This window comes from Coenobita brevimanus, chromosome 70 (genome assembly GCF_032717465.1).
Source record: "Coenobita brevimanus isolate Jiangsu-jjx chromosome 70, ASM3271746v2, whole genome shotgun sequence".
NCBI classification, from domain to species: domain Eukaryota; kingdom Metazoa; phylum Arthropoda; class Malacostraca; order Decapoda; family Coenobitidae; genus Coenobita; species Coenobita brevimanus.
Genome location: NC_137023.1, coordinates 52,514,454 through 52,530,303, shown reverse-complemented (window position 1 = coordinate 52,530,303; position 15,850 = coordinate 52,514,454). Strand labels below are relative to the sequence as shown.

Here is a 15,850-nt window from a genome sequence, read left to right as displayed (position 1 = left end):
CCATAGTCTGCAATAATAATAATAATAATAGTAATAATAATAATAATAATAATATATATATATATATATATATATATATTAATGGGTAAAAGGATCACTACGTAGTATGTTTTAGTCTATTCCCCCCAACCCATAGTGTCGAACCTTAATACTTCGTATATCCATGATCGCTTCGGCATATGCCCAGGCAGCCATAACTTAAGTAAATTTTAAAGGGCCAGTCAACTTTAAAATCATCTGATAAAAGTCGTCACTTCAAGGGGAGGAACCAGCCTCACCGACGCTGTATTTGACCACGACCAATTACTCAGGCGGGAAGCTGGGCTCTCACTGGGTTCATTTGCTGGGGAGATCCTTTGGTGTGAGAGACTGGAAAACTCCACTAGTAAGGTTAATAAACCCTCTCAGCACGGAGAGATACATTTTTTATGGATGTAAGTAAGAATTTACATTTGATGGTTGATGTAGCTCATAAACCAAATTCTAAGTTTTACACTAAGTAACATTTTCAGCTCATGCTTGGGTAACCTGAAAGAAGTGAGAACAAAGAAAGGAAACATCGCCAATTTTATGAATTCTACAACTAAAATGATGAGATGTTCACTGGAAGGTAGAAAGTAGGTACTCAGCTTTGAAGTTGGGTACAGATCACACCCAACCAAATACCGGAAATATAACACTTCAGATACAGTACATATAAGACAGAAGGTTCACACAACAGAACTACTGCTTAATATGCTGCTAAATATGAACGGCATAGGCATGATGACTGGTAGGTAGGGCTTTAAATTCTGTGAGTAATATGGTTATTGCCGCTAGTTTATGTATTTTATGTGTATGGGATTAGAGCAGAATGTTTATGGTTAAAATATAAAAGAGAACTTCAGTTTATAAGTCGAGGTCTGGACATACGCCGGGTTTGAGGAAAAAGTCATGCAACTAAGAGAAATCGAGGACGACAGCGTGACCAGAATTTCTAAAATTAATGCGAAGTTGTGGGCCAACTTTTTCGGGGCCACAGCAGGGCTGCAATATATATTTTTAGATGCACACCAGATTTTCGCGATTCATTTAAATTTTCAGATCCACTTTTCATTTTCATCATTAATTATCAACATTCTAATTTTTGTATTCTGTCCTGTGGATGGGGTGAACTTGGGTCCAGAAAACAAGGAAACAAAAAGTACATACGAGGTAGAACTTTCAACAGTATGCCCAGAGAAATTGGACAGACATTCATTCACACACCATTTCAGCAATGGGTGTATTGATTTAGCTTAGCCTTTTCAATCCCAGGACATCTTATTCGTGGTATTTAGTCGAGATTTTCGCCCTTTTGCAGCATATTTTTACTTGGAAGATTCCATTATTCTATCTAGCACTATGTATTAAGCAGTACTGAAATCCAACCGCCATCTTTAGAGCCATTTAAACTTTTATCAAGATTCCTTTTGAGTCACCTTCTTTTGATAAGACGTATCTTCATTGTTACTAATCTTTGTACAGCCAGCCTATCTGGCTAGACGTCAACCAAATTTATGTTATCAGAAAATAAAAGAAAGAAAGAAAGAACGAATGAGACCCTGTATTGCACCATGTGTTCACGCTCAGTCAGCAAAAAAACAGATCCACCCAGTCAAACTGCCACTAAAACAATACATCTGAAGATTCTTTTGTGGACTAATATTATGGAACGCTTTTTCAAAGTCAAGATAGACAACTTCAGTGGACTGGGTCCCGTTGTGTGTAGTTATTATACCTCTGAGAAATTAAAGAAATCCATAAGGTAAGATCATTTACTCCAATATCCAACATTCAGAAGTTCCGAAGTGATTATTAGTTTATAAGTGCTTGACAAACATGTTTCTGATAACAATGTCCAACAACTCTCAAGCCCCAAATGTTGAAATAATAGTAATTAAATTGTCGAGCTTCCACTTATGTGACACTGTTTTACCTTACGATGATATGACGAAATTTCACTTAAAGGCTTTGATATTTTGTTTTTTACTTGACTTTGATACTTGCTGAGATGTCTGTCTGATGCATGTGTTTTGCTTCAGTGTTACTTGATGCAAACTTGGCTTCACATCACTAACTGTAATATCACTGACGTTGTTTTTCTAAATGATCTAGAGAAGCTGCTGGAATCTTAATTTTGGATGTAAGTACAGAAGCGCTATTTCGACCGAAGGGATTAATTAATATAGCCTTAGCCTTCATTAAATCTATTCACTGGTTGGCTATTTCCTTAGTGAATAAAATCGTCCGAAAGTAACAAGAACAGAATGAAAAAGAACTCCATGTAGTGAAGAAGCTAACTGTGTGGTGGTGGCGGGAACTTGACTGCTAGTGGTGTAAAACCCTATCCTTCATCAAGTGGGCAAACATTCCGGGAAGATCTCAGCTTTCCACGAGAGAGAGAGAGAGAGAGAGAGAGAGAGAGAGAGAGAGAGAGAGAGAGAGAGAGAATGGGTGAGGGTGAGCGGGTGAGGGTAAGTGGGTAAGAGTGAGTGGCTGAAGGTGAGTGGCTGAATGGATGAGGGCAAGTGGGTGAGGGTGAGTGGGTGAGGATGGGTGGGTGAGGATGAGTGGATGAGGATGGGGGTGAGGGTGAGTGTGAGGGTGAGTGGGTGAGGATGATTGTGAGGGTGAGTGGGAGAGAGTGAGGGTGAGGCTATGAGTGAGTGGGTGAGGGTAAGGGTGAGTGGGTGAGGGTGAGGGTGAGGGACAGAATTAATATTAAATATACAAAGAGTAATTAATATGGAGACAGACAGATAAACAGAAATTACCGAAGAAAACGAAGCTCTCAGAGAATAAAAAAAGATTATCTTGAAGCGTGGAGAGAAGGAGGAGAGATTTTACTGAGTGAGGGAGCGGTAAATCGTAAGCCAGATATAAATAATATATGGATGGTTGCGTAAGATAAAGAGAATTATTGAAGTCAGCTCATTTAAAACGGCGATGTCTGATTTAACGCTTGCTACTGCCAGAAGAAGTTTAAGAAAGACCTCTAGCAGTGAAGAGGTTAATCGATGACAAGGAGCAGGCAATGATAAAGGAAATCAAAATGAACGGAACTACTTGTATTATCCCGTGAGATGTAAGATTGTTTTGGTTATTATATACCCTGCACAATATGCCAGTATGTATGCATTATTATACAAGCAACTCACTTATAGATATCATGAAAATCAAGTAAAGGGAAATGCAGTACAGCCCCTTTAACCAGTCGCCTTGGGCCCTTGTGTGGATAGTCAAGGTAGAGGTTGAGGGTGAAGAAGGCATCGCATAGTCTCCCCTTGTCAGACTGGTGGACTCAATTTGTTTCCTTCTTGTCTTTGTTCTCTCAGCAGGACAACATACAGGAGACGAGGATGTAAATCGACTACAGCGGGTCGTGCTCGGGGGAAAGATAGGGAATTACTGAAATTACTTGTGTGTTTTCTGTCTGAGAAATTACCAATATGCCGAGAATCGAACCCGGGACTCTCAGGTGAGAGCCAGGCAGCATACCACTACACCACGACCAGCTAAAAGTTAACTCACGTTGTCACAATCTTGTAACCAACGTCCCTCCGCCCCCACTGTGGGCCTGAAGAGGGTGAGTTAACCCCCTGGCACTCGGGCAAGTAGATGCTTTTAATCTATCCTAAGCACTTATTGCAAGTCAGAATGAAGAGAGAAACCTGAATTTTACACAGGAAAAATTATTTGAGAGATTACCGATATGCTGGGAATCGAACCCGGGACTCTCAGGTGACAGCTAGGCAGCTGCTTGCATGTTAGCCACTTTTGGTCTAGTATGACGTCGCCTTAAGAGAGAGAGAGAGAGAGAGAGAGAGAGAAGCTGAAGAGGGTGGTTCGCATTAAAATCTTCGAAATTATTTACCCATTTAGACCGAGTTAATTTTCAGCCTATTCTTCCTTTTACTGACAATTTAAGGCAGTTTAGAAGAGCACCCTGGTAGTTAAGGGGTTATTGTATGATATATGTAACCCCCCCAATTGGAAATAACCCCTGAGCTGAATCAAATCGTGGAGATACCAGAGAATGAAATGAAATGGAAGCATCGGACTGAAAGAAGTTGAGGTTATTATAGTCTGTATATAGTCTGAAATCTGTCCCTGGCCAGAATAAAATAGTGTGTAGATAGCAAGATTAAATAAAGACATTGTATGGACTTGGTTAAGCCATACCCCTTCCGTGGACTAATTTGCTAGGTAATATTACTCAAGTTGCCACAAGACGACTTTGTTCAGGTGATGTGCCCCTATAGTCCGATGATTCGCCCATTTCTTTGGTTTCTGCTGATGCCTGAAGTTTTTTTTTTTTTTTTTTTTTTTTTTTTACACACGAAGGATCTCTAGCAGTGAAGAGGTTATTTAGAGTCGTATTTAAATTTTCCCTTTCAAAAAGTCTCTCCTAAGCTGAATACTATCGCATGCAAATACTAAGAAATAAAATATATGTATATTTCCTCAGACTGGTACTGAGCCTCGGAAAATAGCAAGAAAACGATGACGTAAACATCAATAACACACTCAGGCTTGTCTAATTCACTCCCAACTGAATAAAATATTCCAGTGTTTAATGGAATGCAGTCCTAGAATCGTTTCGGCTATGAAAGACCAAATGGTACTAATTAAAGCACTCTCAGTCTTCTATACATATTCTCAGCTGAATGAAATCGACTAGCATTAATTGGAATAAAATACTGGAGTTTTCTTGATGATGAAAGGGTTAATGCTAACAGTATGAGATGTAGGCTCCAATGTCTTACTTGTAATAGAATAAAAGCGCTTGACATTTGTTGGAATAAATCGCCAAGAGTTGCTCAGACCATGCGAAAGTTACGCGAGAAACAGACACAATAGCCAGGAAAGGTGCAGGATTAAATAAGAGAATGTGATGGTGAGAGGAGGAGGTGAAGTAAGAGGGACTTATTGTTCGCGCCCTCCTTAATATTTTATGCCTGTAAGCCGACTCAGACCTCCTCTTGGCGTCAAGGATGTAAACACCTCCATCAGGGCACCGACTTTTGATCTTACTGTGGTGTCTGAGGGGTGGGTGCTGCTGTGTTTGTTTGGAGGTTGTTTGTGACCCTTAAATGAGTCAGTTAAGTTTTATTAATGCAAGGAAGAGGGAACCAACGGCCAAAAGCCAGCAAGATTGTTAAAAAAAAAAAAATCAAGATCCGTTCATTTCGAGATGCCTGGACACGCAGCGTTTAAAAGACTGGAAATCATAGTCAGAGGAAATACAGGCACAGGAAGACAGTTGGGGGTCGTGAAACTCTGGTCTGCGTTGAAAAGCGCTCTGGACAGTGTAGCCGCTGCTGTAATACATTAATTCAGTTATCTTTGGTACAAATATATCTCAGAACGGCATGCTAATATTATATGCTAATACTATAGTACAGGAGAGAAAAGAGAAGTAAAAGTCTACGGAAGTAAATGAAAAGCAGATTTAATACATTAACACTCTCTCTCTCTTTCTCTCTCTCTCTCTCTCTCTTTCGAAAACCTTTCTCGATGGAACCTTGGACTACTGCTCCACCTTCCTTTCCTTTCCTGACAGCCACTACTTAAATGATGCCAGTTATAAGTAAGGTGTGGTTCGATATGGCAGTGTTGACCGTGACCCATAACTGGATCATGTAAACTTTAATATTTTAAGAAGTATTTTACCACAGTATCTCACATGTTGTAATAAAGCCATACGAAGCCAAATACGAATATCGTCACCCTCGACATTTTCCTATTATTTTCACTCGAGTGTAAAAAAGAACTTGATACTCGCCAGGGGGCAGTACCATCACAACCTTACACTTCTCTACCATGAATAATGAATGAGTAGAGACTTATGTTTCATACATTCTGTGATAAACAATTCAGTGTGCTACCTGCTACAAAATTAGGGACAGAAGGAAGGCATGACAATACCTTTTTCTAGTACATATCAGCAGCATTTCATTATAGAAGCTGAAAAAAAGATATGCTTCAGTCTCTCAATGAATTATAATATTTAAAAAAGCGACACAAAGCACCTTATTCTCTTCATAATGATTATACAGTATGTTGAAATCATCGACGTTTGGATGCGAATCGAGGAAGGAGAAATAATACACTTTGATTTCTTCCAGCTGGGTACGTGACTGTCAAAGAAAGTAAAAGGCGTACGGCAAAAGGAAAAGATTCAGATTTATTCCTGTCAACTACATCAGGGTTGTTAAGGCTGACATTCAGTTTTTGTTATGTCTCAGTCTTCCTCTAGAATACGACCTGCAGCAGTCGGCTTATACAGGTATCTACGTCCCAAGTCATACTGCTGAGGGAACAGGGTACCAAGTGAAAAAAAAAAAAAAAAGTCCACCAGTTTTACAGACCAGACGATTGAACTAGGGTCTTATTCAAGTGCGAGCTACATGGTCTAACCAGTGCACCAATGGCTTCCCCTTATGACATTACGGTATGTTGCCAGTTCAGTAAATAATTTCAACACAACACAGTATATCCCAGAAAATAATTAGTAAAGATATACGTTTCACACACTACATGTAATATAACATCTTAGGCGATTCGTGGAGACGTCGTTTTCTAACTCTTACACCAAGAGAGTTCTACCGCAAGCTGAATATAATCGTCAGACTGTTGCAGGAGTGTAATAAGAAAAGTGTCATGGTCCTGAAGCGATAAAGGAGATTATTTTCTAACTCGTCGGCTACACGAGGTCTCCCTAGGCTTTCAAAAAATGGCTGTAATATGAATTCAAATATATATGAAACAAAACAATTCAACAGAAAGAAGGACATTAATCTTTTCTGGTTTGCGCCCCAAGCTATTCCTAATAAGTACGCGAAAATGTTTATAAAGAAAATTAACCCTCCCGTGGTCATGTTTCCTCTCGTATTGTATTTCAGCTTGTGTCTGACGAATTTATTGAGGCGAAAGTGAGTATAGGAGCCAGAGTGCACGATAACTTATACCGTTAATCGTCTTAGGATCAGTAAAGTTCTCGTATTCTACCCATTACTATGAGAACTTTCCCTTAGGAATAAAGTTAGGATGAACAATATCGCTTGGTTGTTGCAGTAATAATATAAGGTGTCATCGCTCGGAAGTAGATATATATTTTTTTCCAATTCTTCCACCACAAACTGTCTCCTATAAAATAAATAGATTTTCTTGCCTGTTGTAAGAATATATTAACGAAAGCGTCACTACACAGATAGATAGATAGATATACAGAAGATAGATAGATATAGATAGGTAGATAGATACATACATACATACAGGAGATACATAAATAGATAGATAGATAGATAGATAGATATACTCATACTAGATATATGTATGTAAATATGCATGTGTGTGTGTGTGTGTGTGTGTGTGTGTGTGTTGTGTGTGTGTGTTCAGCCACAGAGTTAATAAAAGCGCGTGCTTTTTATCAAAATCAAATCAGTCAGAAAATATCACAGTGTAGAGGCAAACATCGACTACATGCTAGAGAATCGAACACTGTAAGGAGAGAGCACAACAATATTCCCTGCTAGTACACAGAGGAGGAAAGCTTGACTGGCAGCCGATGAAAAATGCAGAGCTGGAGGCTGCTCAGTAAACACACACACACACACACACACACACACACACACACACACACACACACACACACACACACACACACACACACACACACACACACACACACACACACACACACACACACACACACACACACACACACACACACACACACACACACACACACACACACACACACACACACACACACACACACACACACACACACACACAATATCTCCCTGCTCCCTTTACCTATCCTTGTCTTACACACACACACACAATATCTCCCTGCTCCCTTTACCTATCCTTGTCTTACACACACACACACACACACACACACACACACACACACACACACACACACACACACACACACACACACGCTCGCGCGCGCGCGCTCCCCTTCTGTCCCTTGTCTTTCCCCACACAGACGCGCGTGACATCTACTTTTTAGTCTCCACCTGTTATATGGGTGGAGACTATTGTTTTCACTGGTATAAGTATTATTCCAGCCTCAGAGTCTCTTAACGATTCCAGGATAACCGGAGACTGCGTGATGAATCTGAATGGCCCAGCTTCTGTGTCTTGGGATGGGCCATTGCTAACGGAGAAATAATTCCAAATCCTTCACATGCAGTGGAAGGGCATGTCAGAAAGAGTCATAGCAGTATCATGCTGTGAACGAGGTAACTTGGTCATGTCTACTGGAGATTTCAGTACTACCTGCACAAGGAATCTGAATGACCCAGGTTATGTGTCCTGGTATGGGATATTGTTGATAGAAGAAAAAATCCAAATCTCCCCAATGGGGTCAAGGTCATTGTAAGAAAAGTAGGTGGAGACTAGTGACTGACCGGTGAACAGTTACAGTCCCATTATTTTTTCTCTCTCTCTCCACTTTGCCATACAGTTATTTCTTTTACACTTTCACTTCTTAATACTTCTTCCTTCATGGTTTGCTTTACCTACATTCATCTTATCATCATAAAAAGACGCGGTACATGATCTTTCCCAACTGAGCAACTGTAAAGATACAGGCTCGTCCATTTTTCATAAAACCAACAACATTTACGCCAGAATTGGGTGTAAAATAAATAAATATTGATTATGTTAATTTTTAATTAGTAAAACTGTATTAATTTGTTATGAAATAAAATGCCAGTTACGAAAGTAAAACTCACTGATTACTTTGCAACGCCTAAATGGTCCTCTTAGCTTAAGCTCATTAATTTTTCTAGAATGTTTCATTTGTCTTATTCTTTACAAGCGGTTAGAGGAAATTCTCGACCCATATTCAAATATCACATACAAAATGTGTATGTTGGGGTAGCGGGTGGAGGATGTTATTACCTCTTTACTGAATGGTAAAGGACGGTTTAACACACTTGCTTTGCTAGGCACTTTTTTGATCGTATGTAAAATACTTAAAATATAGGTAAACATACACTTAACTTTAAGTTGCAGAAACACATTACCAAATCAGCTCTTCTTCCTCCTGATTGTCTTTTATATTTTTCTGGTTATGTTTGGGGTGGTGAATGAACGTTTCATGTAAGGTTTCCTTCTCGTTTTAGTTTTTGCCATATTCTTTCCGCTGTATCAACTTTCCCGGGTGTAATGGTGGACACTTCCAACATACTTCCCGGTCGCCCTAGTACTTCTGCCTAACCATACATTTTAACCAAACCTAAATTAACCAAACCTAACCTTACCTAACCTAACAATTTAACCTAACCTAACCCAACAGTATAACCTAACCTAACCAAGATTCGAGCAAGCCCGCCATTACAAGCGTCGGTGATTCATAACGAAAAAGTGATAACAACAAGAGAAAAAAGTCAATGGAAAACTATTATTTACCACCATGAAAATAGAAAATGCAGAAAACAAACTGGAGTAAAGTAGCTGAATCAGTAAGGCCCTTCGGCTGCTTGAAGTAGATCTAACATTTAGCACGACATGTAACAGTATGTAATAATTGCATTTGACAGAGTACATGGAACATTGTATAGTATAAACACCATGAAAATAATTATTTTTTAGGAAATGTTAGCAACGAACTTTAAATACCCACCCCCACACACACAATTTTTTTTTCCATCCCTATTCATTCTGGATTCTATCAAAACTCTTTACTTTTTCAATTTCTGCACAGAGTGAATTCTGTTAAAGCAGCAATGAGTTTTTCCCTGTGCACTAATAATTCTGTAAGTGCGATAAAAGACATATCGATCGAAGTCATAAGCCAGAATGACCCGTAAAATTTAATGGAAAAATAGCCAACACAGTGTTTGACGACGTAATGACGCCTATATTCTTAAAGGCTTGAAATTTTCCCAGACATTGTTAGTTTTACCTTCGCAAATGTAAGAGTTAATATTTAGCGCCCTTTTTTTTTTTTTTTTTAATGTGTCCGACTCTGCGCATAGGCTTCACAGCCTGCTACCAAGGCCCAGTAGTCCTCCTACATACCACACGCCTCCACACGTCATCACTTCGGCGCTAACACCCACCGTCCATACTGAATATATGATAGGGCTGTCTCGTACAGGACTAGTGTATTGGTATTAGCGGGGGTATTTTTACGACATGTCGGCCGGTCTTGTGGGAGATCAGTAAAGTCTGATTTTAATGAAATCCAAATCCTTAAACTGTTCCCTACCCCAGCCGAGATTTGAACCTGGGTCCGGTAGGACTGCAGGCCACCTCTCTACCGACTGGGCCAACGCCTCCTTAATATTTCTTTATAGATAGCAATATAATTTACTACCTATTTCCGGAAGCAGATTAGTAGTCAATATGGAGAGGTAGTATTTTTCTGTGAGGTGAGGGTAAATCAGGTATAGTAAAGATAAAGATGTTAAGGCAAAGCTGAGAGCAGTCTAGCTCTGTTTATCTGTCTATATCCAAACACCTTAATCCCAGAGGAAGTGGCCACAGCGATCTGCTTCCATGCCAGAGTACCACCCTCGATAATAGCCTATACCACCCGCGATAATATACCTCTCCATCCCAACCCTCCATCTCATTCTCGGTGCTCCTCTCATCGTATCTGTAGTCCTAATACATGTACAACATTTAGGCCATTGCAGCATAGGCAAAAATATAGTCTATTTTAACTCCTTCAATTTCATGTCATTTTCATTTTAATCTTGCCATCCCCAGAAGATTTAGTTGAGCTTAGAGTAGGCTTACCGAACTAGAGGGGTTAGATAATTATAGTCTGCATTAACGCATTATCTGTATATAAATCAATCGTCTGGAAACTGCGAGAACAAAATGAAGACTATATCAGATTGAAGGAGGTATTGGCCCCCATGCAGTCAGTTAATCTACCTCATCGGACTGAACGCGATTAGGGGTTACTATTCTATGGAGTATATTACTATCGACGGCACTATCCATAATAAGTAATAAAAATAGCATACAAGAGAACAATATGGTGCAATATACGAATTAAATTGCTAAGGAAAAGGTGATACATCTGTGACAACAAGAATACGGCTCAGGGCTACGATTCCCATACTATGATGCTGTAACTTTCCTCCCGTACCGTTTTTGTTTTTAAGGGGAAACAAGAGACTTGGGGAGGTTCTGCAGCGCCTTTTTCTTGTTTTTCCTGCGACAATTGGTATTTGTATGTTTGTGAATACCGAAGGGAGAAAAAGACTTAGAATGATCCCTATCGACTGAGCGAACGTCATGAAGGCAAATATTTAGGTTTACTACGCCCGAATCTCTCCTTCCCCCAATGACGTCAGGCAACCATCGAGTATACAGTCCAGGTCCCAATTTATTATATAATTAGTTACATAGATAGAATTCAAGTACGAACAGATTCTCTTCTAATTCCTCTCCCCGGATATATATATAGGTTACTCTCTCTCTCTCTCTCTCTCTCTCCCTCTTTAGGGAACGGGGTGAAGGGATGAGTGCGGGATGGGTGTGGGAAAAGGGATAGAGAAGGGTTGGGTGGGGGTGGGTTGCGGGGTTTGTGGGGAGGCTTCGGTGGGGCGTTGTGGGTAGGACTTGTGCCCCGACTCCTCTCACATTTAAATTGAAGTGAGAATAATATGCCAGTTCAGCGATTACTGTATAATGATCTGATTTGTATGCATTATGTATAATTATTCATAAGAGGATTTGTATGCATAGGACTGGGATGTATGTATTCCTAACAGCTAGCTGAGAGTGGCATTTAGCGGAGAATTATCGTTGGCGTCCATAACAACTTGCAAACCATCACCATCATCATCATCATCATCATCATCATCATCATTATAATCATCATCACAAACAATAATAGTAATAATAATAATGATAATAATAATAATAAATACTGCTACTACTACTACTACTACTACTACTGCTAACACTACAACAACTACTACTACTACTAACACTACAACAACAACAACTACTACTACTACTACTACTACTACTACTACTACTACTACTACTACCACCACCACCACCACCACCACCACCACCCTTACTACTACTACTGCTACTACAACTACTACTATGACTACGCCTACGACTACTACATTTGCAGTGAGATAAGAAGAGCCTGGTCTAACGACAGAATGATGTGTTTAACAATCTCCAGGATAACTTTAAGAAAGCAAATATAACGCCTCAACGCTGGACAAGGTCATGACCAGATTAATTCACTATTTTTGAGGAATGACTCAGAGTTTTGTTTATGTTACCTTGCCCGTTTTTATAACACGTACTTTGTTCACTTCGTATTTTTAGTTAGTTGTTTTCCAGGGAGGAGCACTAACCCTCCGCCAACCCACTTGTTGTCACGTAGGGAACACGTGTTGGATAGTTATAAGGTTAGCACCCAGCATTGTATATGATTTCTTGGTTTACAGGAAATCATCTGACTTGCAACTCAGTGTAGAGCTACCCTAAAAACAGACTACCGCCACACTAAGTAGGTGGATGATGGGCGCCCCCCACCTACTGCACGAGTTTGGTGAATGAGTTCGGGAGAGTGTGTAAGAAACGGAATGTAAAGGTGCATGTACGGAAGAGCAAAGTTATGGTCTTCGAGAGATATGAAGTCACTGAATGTACTGTACAGTGAGGTTGGATGAGGAAGAAATGGAAAATGTGAGTGCGTTTAAGTACTAGAGTAATGTGATGAGTAAGGATGGAAGTTTTAGAGGGTGAAGTGCATGAAAGGTTACAACAAGGAAGAAAGGTTGCTGATTCCTTGAAAGAAGAGATATGAAACAGGGAAGTGAGCATGGAAGTGAAAAGTTACTACTGTACATGACCGTATTGTGATACCAACTCTAACCTATGGAAGTGAAGCTTGGACCTTGTTGCAGGGACATAAGTCAAGAGTTAGAGCAGTGGAAAAGAGTTATTTGAGATTAGCATGTGGAGTCACTCTGACAAATGAGGAAGTGAAGGAGCGTTTTGGTGTGGATGTGGATTTGATAGGAAGCGTTAGGAGAAACACACTGAGGTGGTTTAGCCATGTAGAGAGGATGGAGAGCAAGAGATTGACGAGGAGAATGTATGTGAGTGAGGTGGAGGTGAGGAGAGGGAGGGGGAGGCCAAGGATGAGATGAAGGGAGTAGAGAGGTATATGAGAGAGGGGTGTGTGAGCTGGGAGCACGGCAGTGAAGTGGCGGGGGACAGGGCGACATGGAGGCGATTTATTTGTGGCCACCCCTTACGGGATTAAGGCGTCTGGCAATAGATAGATAGACAGACTTTGTTCACTGTTCCCTCCCTGGGAATTTACTGAAGGTTGCCATCACCCCTGTATTAAGAGAGGTACTATAAAGAATGTAACATTCATCTAATTATATTGACTAGTAATGCAGTCATCATGCCTTTAAAATAAATATGAATTATTTATTTTAGATATCTTATCCGAGAAGCTCGTTTTAAATTTTAGACAATATGGTTTTAAATCTACCTTATCAACCACTGATGCTTGTTTTATTAAAAAAAAAGAAAAAAGTATGAAACGATACTCTAGGTACAAGAGATCAGGCCTAGCCACATTAAATGATTTACGTAAAGCGTTTGATAGGCTACCACTTTATTTTAAGGAGTTGCTAAGATGTTCTTTACCAGTTGATGTAGTAGCCTACTAATGATTCTGCAGTACCTAAGGAACCAGGAAGCTAATATTAGATGGCGAGATTATTTTAGTAATTACTGCTGTATAGAGAAAAGTGTGAGACAAAGAGGAGTTCTGTCACCTTTCCTATTTAATGTTTATATAGACAGCATTATTAATGAGATAACAGACACTGACGTTGGATGCTGCTGTGGAGAACTCAGATTCAAGATTTTAGCTTATGCAGATGACTTGGTACGTGTGGCAGAAACACCTGCAGAAATGGAGATTTTATATGGAAAACTTTGTACCTGTATAGATGAGCACTTGCTTACAGTAAACAGGACAAATTCTAAGTGTGTTATTTTTAGTAACAAGGAGAATGAGACAACTGAGAGCACTGAGTTGAACGGTGATACACTGCAAGTAGCAAAGGCTCTTAATTATTGTGGACATAATATCGATTTTAATTTTAAAGACAATGACGATGTTATTTTTAGACTTAATAACTTTTGTGCCTCGTTTAATAGTGTTTCTAGGAATTTTAAAGCCGTTGACAGGAACACATTTTTATTTCATTTTAAATCTTATTGTTTACCAGACTATGAACTTCCATTATGCACCCACAAATCCTCTTTATTACTGAAAAAAAATTAAAGCTTATGAGATTGCTTTTAACAAAGCATTAAAGCGCATTTGTGACGTGCCGGTGTTTGCCAGCAGTCACATCACGGCAGCTGGATGTAATCAACTGCTCCTCAGGCATCACAGCACTTGTCCAAGTCAGATACTGTAAGAGAGTGTTAAGGTTGCTAAATCCTATCTTTACTGTAGGATTAATATGCCAAATATCAAGAAGGGATTTTTATGCAATACCTTTCTAAACACTTTGCAAATGTATATAATGTTAAAATTCTTCATGAAGAGCTGGATATCCTGAGGTCTCGGATTGACTGGATGCAAAGGCATGAGGACAGACTCAACCCTTGTATGTTTTGTGGCTGTTACCTTAATTCCATCATGATGTTTTGCCCAACATTACACACACACATACACACACACACACACACACATATATATATATATATATATATATATATATATATATATATATATATATATATATATATATATATATATATATATATATATATATATATATATATATATAAAGCTTTAAATGATTTTTGTAGTTCCACTTTTAGTATTGCTCATACTTTTAATTTTTAGTTTTCGATAATTCTTAAGTACAGTCATATATGGCTCATTTTTATTATTTTATTAGATTTTAACTGTTTTTTTATTTCTTTGCACATGCCTATATAACATTTTGTTTAGTTGTGGTTATTATACTGTTTTCATAGTTTTTGTAGATATTTCTAATGATTTGTTTGTGTTTATATTTTCTGTCTTAACATTGTAGGTTACATATTTTAATAAAAATTTTATATTCCTGTGTTTTAAAGCTTAATTTTGTAATCTTTTTACAGTATTTAGTTTTCATTTCCATAAGAGAGCTGCTGTGATTTGATGTTTTTTATATGTGCATGTGTGTGTATATGTATGTATATGCATATGTGTGTGTATAGTATGTATACTGTATGTCTTTTAAGTGACTACCAGAAGCATCTTCCGGAAGGATATGCCATCGTCAAGTATGTTCTGTATTGTACAGTGGCCTCAGGAACTTTGGGATACGTAGTATTTTGTAATCTGTATTTATGTATACTGTATTACGAAATAAAGAAATGATGACGACAACTACTACTACTACTACTACTACTACTATTGCTGCTGCTGCTGCTAATAATAATAATAATAATAATAATAATAATAATGACAGTACTTAAGAATATAAAATAATAATAATAATAATCTTCTTCCTTATTATTATCATCACCATCATCATCATCATCATCATTATTTTAGCCATCATCACCGTCCCATCACCGTCAGTATTACCATCATCGTAGTCTGTTTATGTTCTCGTTTGTATAGCACTCCTACCAAACGGGCCTACCAAATGGGCTCATCCGCCTCGTAATATATTGACTCTATCACCAGCATCGCCTTAGTGTCTCCCGTGGTGGTTCAAACAGCTCCGTCTAACCTTTGAACAGCGAGGGACAAAAGTTAAACTGCCATTCCACGGTGTCGTCAATGAATTTAGGG

General features: G+C 38.9%; 1 protein-coding gene across 1 annotated transcript in view; it reads left to right on the top strand.

Moving 5' to 3' along the window:
- LOC145406446 (lachesin-like) overlaps positions 1–15,850 on the top strand; it is a 334,573-nt gene that overhangs the window by 125,324 nt on the left and 193,399 nt on the right. The window lies entirely within an intron of this gene.